Raw genomic sequence first — 12,561 nt, forward strand, 5'->3', positions numbered from 1 at the left:
AGCTGGCTTAATGATCAAACTAATTGATAGCTCAAATGAAACTCTACTATTGCCCGACAGATTGTGTGCTTAATCAATAACTGCTTGATAGCTCAAATCAAACTGAATTCCAGCGCCCCTACATTTTCCGCCTTTTATACTCTCTGATTTCAACGTCCGCATCTTCTAGGCGCTTCCATTTCCAGAATCTACTAGTTGTCATCAGCTCTCAAATTTCTCAGCTGTAACTACAATTGCACGATTTTAAAGCTTCTCTCATTGCATACTTTCAGGAGTATCTCAGATATATGCATGTGTTTGTGCATTGATGCTCCGCTGCTCGTATACGTACATGGTACATATTTGTAGACGCAATTATTGTTTCGTTTATGTAGATACATAAGGATTGATCTATTGATGTGCATGATATCACTGTTTAGCATCGACTTAGAGATAGCAGCCCCCTTAGTTTTGCTAATATTCGCCAAGGATGGGGTGCGGAAGAAGAGCGCTTTTGATGGAAATCCGTCAAATCAATCTTCAGCACTCTAAGGCGGCTTCCGTAAATTTGTTGCTCTGCCTTGAAAAAGGCGGAGTGGATATAGTCCTTGTCCAGGAGCCGTGGCTGAGTAGTAACGGCAGTAAGATTTCTGGATTAAGGACTGAAAAATTCAACACCTTGGTGCATGGGGAGGCAAGTAGGCCTAGATCCTGTGTGCTTGTTAAAAAAGAGATTAAAGATTTTATTCTCTCTAATTTCAGCAATGCTGACGTAACCACGGTCTGCCTCGAGCGAGGAAGTAATGAAGAAAGTAAGTCTCAGCGTACATGCCCCACGGGGACGTAGAGGGGCCACCACCTGCGATACTGGGTGAAATCACCGCTGAAGCAAGGCGGAGAGGTGTTGGCGTGATCATCGGTGCCGATGCTAATGCCCATCATAGCATTTGGGGAAGCACGGATACCAACACTAGAGGTGAGTCTTTATTTACTTTTATTGTAGATGAGGGACTTTGTATATGTAATAGGGGGAATGACCCGACTTTTATTACTGCGGTAAGGGAGGCGGTCCTGGACCTCACCCTGGTTAGTAGAGAACTGGAAGGTCGGATATCTGGATGGAGGGTTCTCAACGAGCACTCCTTCTCTGATCACCGATATATTCAGTTCTCAGTGAACGAAGAACGTCCCGGTAAAATATCTTTTAGGAACCCTAAAAGTACTAACTGGGACTTGTATTGTAGGAAGCTGGGAGAGCTACTGCCTGCGGTGCCTATCATTAGTTCGGGCCTGTCCGAATCTGAGATAGACGTTCTGGTGGAAAACTTCACCTCGGCAAGCAATAGCGCCTTTCAGCTGTCCTGTCCATTGAAAACTTACAGGGGGAAGGGCAAGCCGCCCTGGTGGTCGGATTCTCTTGACGACCTAAGAGCGTCCAGTCGGCGGCTCTTCAACAGAGCCAGAAGGAGTAAATTACCCTCGGACTGGGAGCTCTATAAGGTGAGTCTGGGGATTTATAAATATGAAATAAGGATAGCCAAGCGAGATGCATGGCGAAGCTTCTGCGAAAACGTAGAAGGCTGCAATGAATCCGCGAGATTTAGAAAAATACTCTCTAGGAACCCCGCTCCTATGGGGTATCTGAGAGATGATGGTGGGGACTGGTCGATGAGTAGCGAGGAGTCCCTAAGGCTTTTACTGGACAATCATTTTCCCGATGTCCCAGTTGCGCAGGGATCTTCGCCTGCCTGGTCGGCGGTCGTTGGCCATGCAGAAGTGCCTGCCATTCCAATACGGAAAAGTCAAATAACCTGGGCTATAGGGTTGTTCAAGCCCTATAAGTCTCCGGGCCCGGATGGAATCATTCCTGCGCAGCTTCAAAGGTCTTTGGGGATTTCCTGCTGCTGGTTGGCCATCATATATACTAACTGCCTCAGGCTTAACTATATCCCGAAGTCTTGGCACACGGTTAGGGTTATTTTCATTCCGAAGGCCGGCAGAAGCTCTCATGTATCACCTAAGGATTTCAGGCCAATCAGTCTCTCGTCGTTTCTTCTTAAGACGTTTGAGCGGTTGATTGACCTGTACCTACGGGAAAGGATACCTCGGGGGTTACTGTCGGCTTCACAGCATGCGTACTGCAAGGGCAGATCGACGGAAACGGCTCTCCATTCGATTGTAAAGCAAATAGAGGGGTCCCTAGAACACAAAGAGTATGCTCTGGGTGCCTTTTTAGACATCGACGGAGCTTTTAAAAATGTCTTACCGGGGGCAATCGAAAGAGCTCTGGTGGGTTTAGGAGTCGAGGCGGCTCTGGTTGAATTTATTAGCAAACTTCTATGCGGCAGAATTGTCGCAGCGGAGTGGGGTGGGGCCATAATTAAGAGGAAGGTGTGCAGGGGCACGCCACAGGGGGGTGTCCTATCTCCTCTCCTCTGGGTTGTGGTAGTCAACGAGCTTCTTGTGGAGCTGGAAGCCAATGGTTGTCGGGTGGTTGCCTATGCAGATGACCTCGCTATCCTAGTCAGAGGCAAACTTCTGGGCACCCTGCGCGATGTTCTGCAGGGCTACCTGGATACTGTGGCTAGGTGGGCTGAGTCATGTGGGTTGGCGGTCAACCCGGGAAAAACGGAATTGGTCCTTTTCACAAGGAGATATAAGATGCCCGATTTCAGAACGCCCTCGATTGGAGGGGTGCCGTTGGTACTTTCTGATAGGGTTAAATATTTGGGGATTGTTTTGGACAAGAAACCGTCCTGGAGACCCAATGTGGAAGATCGGGCCAGGAAGGCCGCCATTGCCTTGTACTGCTGAAGAGGAGCTATCGGAAAGAGATAGGGACTCTCGCCAAGAATAGTACACTAGCTTTATGAGATGGTGGTCAAACCGATTCTGCTATATGGGGTGCTGGTCTGGTGGAAAGCACTGGGCACGGCGAGCACCTCCAACATGTTAGTGTCAGTGCAACGGACGGCGCTGATCGGTATCAGTGGCGCTCTCAGAACAACACCTACCTTGGCACTGAACGTCATGCTGAACATATACCCAGTAGATATTGCGGGAAAGGCGGCCGCGGCAAGGTCGTTGGTCAGGCTTCGTGATATGGGATATAGACTTTCTGACCGCGGACACTCTAGCCTTCTTACCAGTTTCGACTTCATCCCGGACAGAACGGACTACTGTATGCCGATAACTGCTCCCTATATAACCTTCACCCCAGTTATTCCAGAGAGAGAGGATTGGGGAAGTGGAATTGTCTGGGGCATGGGACCGGTTAACTTGTTCACGGATGGGTCAAAGCTGGATGGAAAGGTTGGGGGGGGGGGCGGTCTTTTGTCAAGAGCTAAATTTAAGCCGCAAGTTTAAGTTGGCTGATCACTGCAGTGTATTCCAAGCGGAAATTGCTGCGATTAAGGATGCGGTGGATGGAATGCTATCCAGTGCTACCACGGTTAGGGAATTTAACATCTACTCTGATAGCCAAGCGGCTATCAAGGCCTTGAGCTCAACTACAGTGCGATCGAAGGTGGTCTGGGAGTGCCTGACCTCGCTTGCGATTGCATCGAATTATTTTACAATTAAGATTATCTGGGTCCCGGGCCATAGTGATATCCCGGGTAACTGTCAAGCGGATCTCTTAGCACGCATCGGTGCAACTGAACCGGATGAAGATGGCTGTAGGGATTTCGGGATCCCGCTGGCCACCTGTGGATTGCTCCTCCATAGCTGGGCCTCGAATCAGCTCAGCAAACGTTGGGCGGATACCACGTCTTGCAGGGTAGCAAGATCTTTCTGGCCAAAAGTGGATGGCAGGAGGTCTGCTGAAATAATTGGCTTCACTAAGGCTCACCTATCAATGGTCATTGGGGTTTTGACGGGGCACTGTCCCATGCGTATCCATGCGGTACGTCTCAATATACTGGAAACTCCATCCTGCTGCAGCTGTATGGAGGATGATGAGGTGGAATCACCAAATCACTTTATGCTTGATTGTCCAGCTTTTGCCAGAACTAGGCGAAAGTACGTCGGTCGCGACTCACTTGGATCTCCCGAGGATATATCCAAAGTTGAGATCGGTATCATTCGGAGCTTTATCGTTGCTACCCAACGATTCTCTAAGTAGCTAGATCTAAGTCACCGTTATTTTTGGTGTATGTGGTATCACAACGGACCTTCGTGTTGTCCAAGTGAGCTATCCTTATCATGGCAGCTACCACCTAACCTATCCTATCCTTTGCTAATATTCGTGACACTGCCCTCCACCTAAGTCTGATCGTCCCGATCATACAAATCTCCCGATTTAAACGCCGCTAGCATCTCCAAATATACCACTCTTCTAATCCGTGGTTTCCCAGCCGTTTTTATGCGGTAGACGGTATCACTGCTCTTCTTCACAACTTTGTACGGGCCTTTCCAACTGCACCGCAATTTGGCTGGAACACCTTTCCGCCGGTGAGGGTTGTTTAACAGTACCAAATCTCCCTCCAAGAAACCTTCCGAGTTTTTGTTCTCATTGTACCTGCGTTTTATCTTACTACTCATTATTCTTCATCGTTCCCTCGCGTTCTGTTGTTTGGCCAATGAACTTCTTCGCAGAGCTTGCACTTGACAGATTGACTTTGCATCATCATTATCGTCTGGACGTTTCACAAGAGTAGTGTGCGCTGGCTTGAAACCACCCTTGCATTCTTTCTGAAAAATTATTTCAGTCGTTTTAGTGCGTCCATTAGGGTTTGTCGATGCCGGTCTTTTTCTCGCAGGTACTTTTAATTTCGCTTTATTTGGCCCATTCGATCCATCAACCTTTTCTTTTAACTTTCGGCCTTTATCGAGTCTTCTCCATCATTACTCGATTATTCCTGAACCCTTTCTCCAACTTGAAATTAAGTGGTATATCCTGGTTCTCATAACGCATCACCCTTCTCTGCATATCGATCTTGATGTCATGGTCAACCAAGAAGTCCACTCCCAATATGACTTCCTCAACGATCTTCGCCACAACGAATTTGTGTAGAACCGTAACCTTTCCAATCAAGACTTCACATATAACTTCTCCCTGGACTTGGTTATACTCGCCAGTGACCGTACGCAACCTTCCTTTAGATAACGGTTTTACTCTCCTGTTGACTAAGTCAGATCGGATCAAGGAATGAGATGCACCCGTATCTACAGTCAGTACACGCTCCTTGCCATCCACATTCCCTCTGACGGTAAGACTGCTTGATTTCCTTCCAATTTGCGACACAGATATCACAGGACATTCAACAGCCGGGGCAAGTTTTCGTTCTTTACATCCGACACGCTCTGGCTCATCTCCTCCAGCTTTACGTTTACGGCCACCCACATTGTTGGAAATATTATGACCAAGATCGCAATGACGTGCAATGTGACTGGGCTTCCGGCATTTGAAGCATTTGATTACTCTTCACTCCGCTTTTGCGATCCTTTCAGTGCCTCCAATATTGCGTCTACCCAATCAGGTCTTTCCACTTCCACACGATGAGCTTTGTGTGCTGCTTTACTCAATAGTGAGGCAGTTTCCTGCGTAAATGCATGTGATACCGTCTCTGCAAATGTTGGATTTGGGTTTGCGTATGTGGGTCGCTTCGTTTCGACGTCCCGTATGCCATTTATAAAGCTTTGAATTTTTACTCTTTCGGTGTATTCCACGTGTGCGTCGGCATTCGCCAAATGTGCAAGCCTATCGACATCTGACGCAAACTTCTGCAAAGTCTCATTAGCTTTTTCGTAGCGGTTTTGCAACTCTATTTGGTGTATCTGCTTCCTGTGTTCGCTTCCGTATCGCCTCTCTAGAGCGCTCATCAATGTTTCGTAGTTGTTCCGCTCTCCCTCGGGAATAGTCTGTAGGATTTCAGCAACAGATCCTTTCAATGCCACGAATAGTGCAGCAAATTTATCTTCAGCGCTCCAGTTGTTCACTGCTGCGGTCTTCTCAAACTGAATCTTAAACACCTGGAAAGGAACAGAGCCGGCAAAAGATGGAGTTTTTACCTTCGTATTGCTTGCTGAAACAACTGGGCGATTTAGTTGCAACTCCTGTATATGACCTCGCAGTGTTTCAATCTCGGCATCGATTTTGTTCTCAAGTTGCAAAATTTTTGGTTCTTGCGCCTCCATCTTCGAAGAAATACGTCCTTCTTGCTATTCCAGTTGTGCAGAGATCTGCGCTGATATTTGTGCCGACATTTCGGATATTCGTGCCTGTTGTGCTTCAATCTTCGATGTTATACGGTTCTCCTGCGATTCCAGTTGAGATGCTATACGTGTCTCCTGTGATTCCATCTTGGATGTAATCTGTGTCGACATTTGTGAAATACGCGTTTCTTGTGCTTCAATCTTTGACGTTATGCGATTCTCCTGCGATTCCAGTTGGGATGACATTTGACATTGATGTTACTGTCGATGTTTGTGCAGATATTGCAGCCAAAATCATGTTCAAGTCTGCGCTCGTAACTGTTTGCGATGTTTCGTTTTTTTCTTCAATTTTTGTTGTTGTCTCGTCCTTATCAGGATAAAAGACATACTCGTCCACATCAATTCCTTGCGACTCCATTACCTCTCGTAGCCGTGCTTGAAGTTCGATCTTATTGCCGGTTGTATTCAATCCACGGTTCTCCAACTCCTTTTTCAGTTGCTGGATCCTCAATTCACTCAACTTTGTCATGTCCAAGTTGTATTCCCAATCTTCGGAATTTATTCAACAATTCCTCTTCTGACACCAATTGTAACGAATTTACTTGCAAATTTTCTTAGTTGTCCTTCTGCTAAGTTCGAATCACTAAACTGTTGAATAAATAACTGCAATATTGAATAATGGAAAAATGGCTTTTATTAAAGTACTTCACAATAACACTTATACTTTGCAACTAGCTGGCTTAATAACCAAACTGATTGATAGCTGAAATGAAACTGAATTCCAGAGCCTCTACATTTGCTGTCTTTTATACTCTCTGATTTCAACGTTCGGATCTTCTAGGCGCTTCCATTTCCAGAATCTACTTGTTGCCATCAGCTCTCAAATTTCTCAGCTGTAACTACAATTGCACGATTTTATAGCTTCTCTCATTGCATACTTTCAGGAGTATCTCAGATATGTGCATGTGTTTGTGCATTGATTCTCCGCTGCTCCTATACGTACATGGTACATATGTGTAGACGCAATTATTGTTTCGTTTATGTAGATACATAATGATTGATCTATGGATGTGCATGATATCACTGTTTAGCATCGGCTTAGAGATAGCAGCACCTCTTAGTTTTGCTAATATTCGTAACAATATTTTGTAAGTAAAATAGTGAAATTTAACATATGGGCGAATTCCAAATAAGGTCTACCACGAACTAAAAATTCAAAGTGGTCAGATTTTATTTTTTTTATTTGCAATGAAAGCTGAATATGTATGTATATTGAATGGATTATAAATGATATTTAGTTTTCCATAATCCCAGACAGAGGAATATTACATTAAAAAAAGCTTTTTTTAGAATTTTTTATTTTTCCAGTTTACTGACTAGTCTATTACATCCTTCTATTTTATAGTTAGTTGGTTCAGACGGGATCGGTATTATTTTTCTAAATTAGCTATCTCTAGGACTTTATTTAACATTAGAAATAAAGTCGAAAAAAGTTTGGAAACCGGAGTTATTCCGATTTGATTTTATAATTATCTGTGTGTCGCGTCCTTTAAAAAAAAATTACATAAATTACATGCACTTAAAAAAAATAAAGCTTTCAAATCCAAAGTAGGCATGTGCACTTCTGTCAAAAAATAAAATCACTTTTTCCCGAGCAGTCGAATTAACTATTTTGTTCGTGATTAAAATTTGTCGCGTTCGTTACCGTAAGTACAAAAATTCAGTTAAATAGTTTCAGTATAAAATATTAAAATTATAGTTTTTAGATAGAAACCACAATGGAGACAGAGAGTTTTAAAAAAATAAAGAAGTGGCGGAAAAAGATGAAAGAAAATGACGGTAAGTATAAACGCATGTCATAAAAAAGTGAAGAATACGTTAAAAAACGGCAATTTATAAATCATACCAGGCTTATTCGAAAGAAAAAATACTCGGATATATGGTAAAACAAATACCAACATAGCACATAAACCAGCCTACACTACTAACATGTTCTTTAACAGCAGGCCATCGATCAGATATAAAATGTAGAACATTTGATAATACACAAAAAACTGCACTAGCGGCCCACTGTGCGGAGAGCGGCCACCGACCAGATTTTGATGCTGTGAGCATATTACAGAGCTAAAACAATTTTAATAAAAGGTACACATTGGAAATGCTACATATTACAAATACACCATCAAAAAGAGACTAAATTACAAAGTTGACGTAGAAAACTGTGCAACCATATATCGAAACTTAGTAGACGCTTGGAAGCTCAGTTCGAAATTGCACGGCTAACTAAGCAATTGCTGATAACAATTAAAATTGAACTGATATATGTATGTATATATATGTTAATTATAGTGTTTAATGTATTTATTGAAAATTCTTTGTACAATATTTGTTGTAGCCCCTGAAGACGATCTCCGAAGGAGATTGAAATATATCGGGAAAAAACAAAAAAACCTTGTGTTTTTTAATACATCTGACCTCGAGCCAGTGTTTACAAATTATGTTCTACAAAAGGAAAAACTAAAAATTAATCAAAGTCTGCTTCACGAAAAGCGAAAGAAGGATCGCTTGCGGCAGCAAACATTGCGTCAAATAAGAAAGATTTTATATAAGAATGTGGAGACGGGGACATACACATGTAAGTAAACGAAGGGGAAAGCTATGAAAAAAGCATAGACTGCGGTGCCAAAAAACCTAAGAAAAAAAGAGCAGTTTTAATGAGTTTATGCAATAAGTATATCACTAAAAAGGACTGTCATGGGAACTTATAAAAGCGTTTTTGATAAAAGACGGAATTAGCGTACAAGCTGCTGGTAAAAAGGACATAGTGCTGAGGAAGGCTGAAATATTTGCTTATGACTTTAGGAGAAGCTTACGGTACATTCAAATCTGGTAGCTAACAAGTTCCCATATAATTGCTGTCATCCAGTGAGTTTTACAGCTCCGGCTCACGCTCAATTCTCACGGGAATGCTCTGGATCATTGAGAGACATGAGAAGCAGATGTCGTGAAATTTTCGCACACGTGAAATGTGACAGGCAGATGTCGCCGCTGTTTTTCACTTAACTCATACGGCGAAAGGCTAAGCAGCGACATCTATTTTTGGAAAAGTAGGTTATTAAAGGCAGCGTTGCCAAACTAAAAAGAAATAATTAACAAATTATCTGGGTCACAAATTGAACCAGACTTCTATCTGGATTTATCTAGCTCAAATCGTTGTTGTTGCATTTACATGCAAAATTATTTATCTGGCTCAGGATTTTGCCACCGGATGATGGATAATATGTGTGTGTGTAAGCACCCCGCTAATTTAAATTTTTTAAAGATGGCTGCCAAAGTTTTTTACCAAATATTTCTAAGAACTCGGATGAATTCCTTGCAACAGTTTGTGGTAACGTGAATAGTGAAAAGTGTATGCCAAATGAGTGTGCGAATTGCGTACGTCATATCAATCTTGATATAACACCCCATAGGTTTATTAAAAAGTATGAAAACAGTGGTGGAAAGTGCAGGATCGCTTGACGGTAAATGAAACTATTGCCCCACTACCAGATTTGATACGTGTTTTTCAAATTCATTTGCCATTTTTTAAACTGAATTATTATATTAAACGGGTCCCAACAAAAGTATTTTGAAAGCAGAAAAGCTAATGCTATGTTCAAACAGAAAAATAAATTGAGGCAATATCAATTCAAATTGAGTGGTGTTCATACAACTCAATTTAGCTTACACAATAGTAATTTGATGGCCGGTTGGCTCATCTCTACAGCAACAACATACCTGTGTTCAGAATGTCAAAATGTGCGTGTTGGAATTAGGTGAATGGAATGGAATGAAAACATAAAACTTTAAAATTTTTGTGTATTGTAAGATAATGTGTTCAATGTTTTGGTTTTATTTTGAGTTTGCCATCCTCTTTTGACAATTCCTACTCCAGTGAAATGAAAAAAATAATATCAGCTGATGAGATGAGCCAACCATATAGTTGAGCCATGCGCAGCTGACGTTTAAATCTACTCAATAAACACACTTTACAAGGTTGTATTTACAGTTTGAAACAATTTATTACGCAATTTTTTTTAAATTGGCAATTTGTTATTACAATTTATTATATGATAAATTGCGTAATAAATTGCCCAAATGGTATAAATTGCCAATATGGCGTGTGTTTGTACCTAGTATAATTTAACACCAAATACAGTAGTCTTGCAAATTGACTTTGCTGGAAACTATAGCTTTTCCTGCAAAAACGAAATTCAAGAAGCGCATTTTAGGTATAGTCAAGTCACTATCTTCACATGAGTTGCTTGGCTTTTCGATGAAACGAAATCCTTTGCAATCATAAACGACAAATTAAGCCACAATAAATATGGTGTTTATTGTTTCACTTCAAAGATCATGCATAACATAAAAAAGGAGAACAAAGAAATTGAAACAGTTTATATAATCTCAGACGGAAGTGCGAGTCAGTTCAAAAATAAATTCATTATAGCAAGTACTCCGGTTCTTGCTACTGACTTTAACTGCAAAATTTTCGAGTGGAATTTTGTTACGGTCTGCTGTTATGGCCTACGGTTACGGTCCACTTGGGAGCGTTTTCGTGCGAACACACCTAATGACTAGTGATGGGACCAAAAAGTTGCGATGCAATAGTATCGAAACAAAAAAAAAGAAGATCTGCGATCACTAGCGAAAAAAAGGCCACGAGTTTCCGGCCGTAGAAACACCAAAAAAGAGTAAGAAAATTTAAAAAAAGGAAAGAAAAGATAGCCACGAGTTTTCCGGCCGGAAAAAAACGCAAGAATTAGCTTTTTACTTGCGCAGTTAATCGGCAATTTTTATAAAACCAAAAAGGTTTATCGTAAAACTAGTCCTATAAGGCGTTATACCAACGAGAAGATTTGTGATTTGCTTCAGCCTAAATTTTGGCGGCCCTGCGACTATACCAAAAGGATCGTATAACATCTAGGACACAACTTCAACACCAAAGGAGTCAAGCTCAGAGACTGCTTCATTAGCACTATTGCTTACCTCAACTGCACGTCCCCAACTATATTCAACTCACCCTCGCGTGTTGTGCATATTTTCAAGAGAGTATTGTGAAGAACCACAGGACTGCAACGAGAAACCGCCGGCCGATTCCTTAACCCAACTACCAAAGAATAAACCGGGAAATGCCCAGAAACTAGGAAGAGTCGATAGCGCAAAGTACCGACACAGTCCATTCCGACAAGCCTTATTTTTACTCGTCTATTTCGGGGTGGTAGTAAACCTTACAACGGTTGTGTGATGGTGACACAAGCTCCACGTATACAATATCCAGTTGAAGTAGGTCGGCGTTTCACAGTCACACCTAGTGAGGAAAGTTCTAGTGATTCGGATTCGGACGGCACTAAACTAATTGGTGATGAGAACCCTTGTTATCCGAAGATAAACCCCTTTCTCTACGTTTACGAAGTACACTACCACCTTCGAAAAAGCGTCCGACACCACCTCCGCCTCCAGGGCCAGCAGTAGGCTGCAGCGTAATACAACGAACGACGCCAAAATTACCAAGTCATCCAGATCGTAAAGGACAGCACGAAGTTTTTTCGCCACCAGGTTCACTCGATTACCTCGGACCAGAGCGCAACAACCACCAACAGTACCAACACAGCGCGCCCAAGACCGCGCGCCATAACCAACAACGGCGACGGCTTCACCAGCAACAACAACATCAACAGTAACCACGCCGGCAGAGGCCCATGGTACGTACTCTGGCGGCTATGTAAGTACCAGCAAAGTATAACCTTAGATATAAATAGTTAAAAGAAACTTCTAAGCAGTACTTAGAGAGTTTTATACAGCCCGGTTAACCCATTTAACAAGGGTCGATTTTTTTTCGTAAAATTTTATTATTGAATACTTGAACTTGTTAGCTTTACAACAAAGGACATACATTTTTTTTATATAATTTTAATAATACATTTTGTCGCTTTAAAATGTTTGAAGTTAGCTTTATAAATTTTATTCATAATAAGCCGTCTTTATCACGTGAAACGTTTTAGCGATCCATTTTGGAGCTCAACCATAAATTGTTAGAAAAAAAAATTTGCGACCGCAGCCATTGGTCGATTATGCACGAATTGGCTAAAAGATTTAAACTTTCTTTTCTTATATCATACAAATAAAATATACATATATATATATATATATATGGGGAAAAGTTCCAAATATTTACGGGATTTAAAGTTTCTACCACTTTTCTTTAATCGAAGCAAACTATATTGAAGCCGGTTTATCTTTAAAAAAGAAGATTAAAGTACAATAAAACAAAAACATGTACGTCGTTTAGTTTTAATTTCTTTTTACTATGGTGATGACTGCGTGGTATAGAAATAATATATTGATCTTTCATACAGAGGACCCAGGTGCAAGCCACGGTACAAG

This window comes from Eurosta solidaginis, chromosome 3 (assembly GCF_040869045.1).
Source record: "Eurosta solidaginis isolate ZX-2024a chromosome 3, ASM4086904v1, whole genome shotgun sequence".
NCBI classification, from domain to species: Eukaryota; Metazoa; Arthropoda; class Insecta; order Diptera; family Tephritidae; genus Eurosta; species Eurosta solidaginis.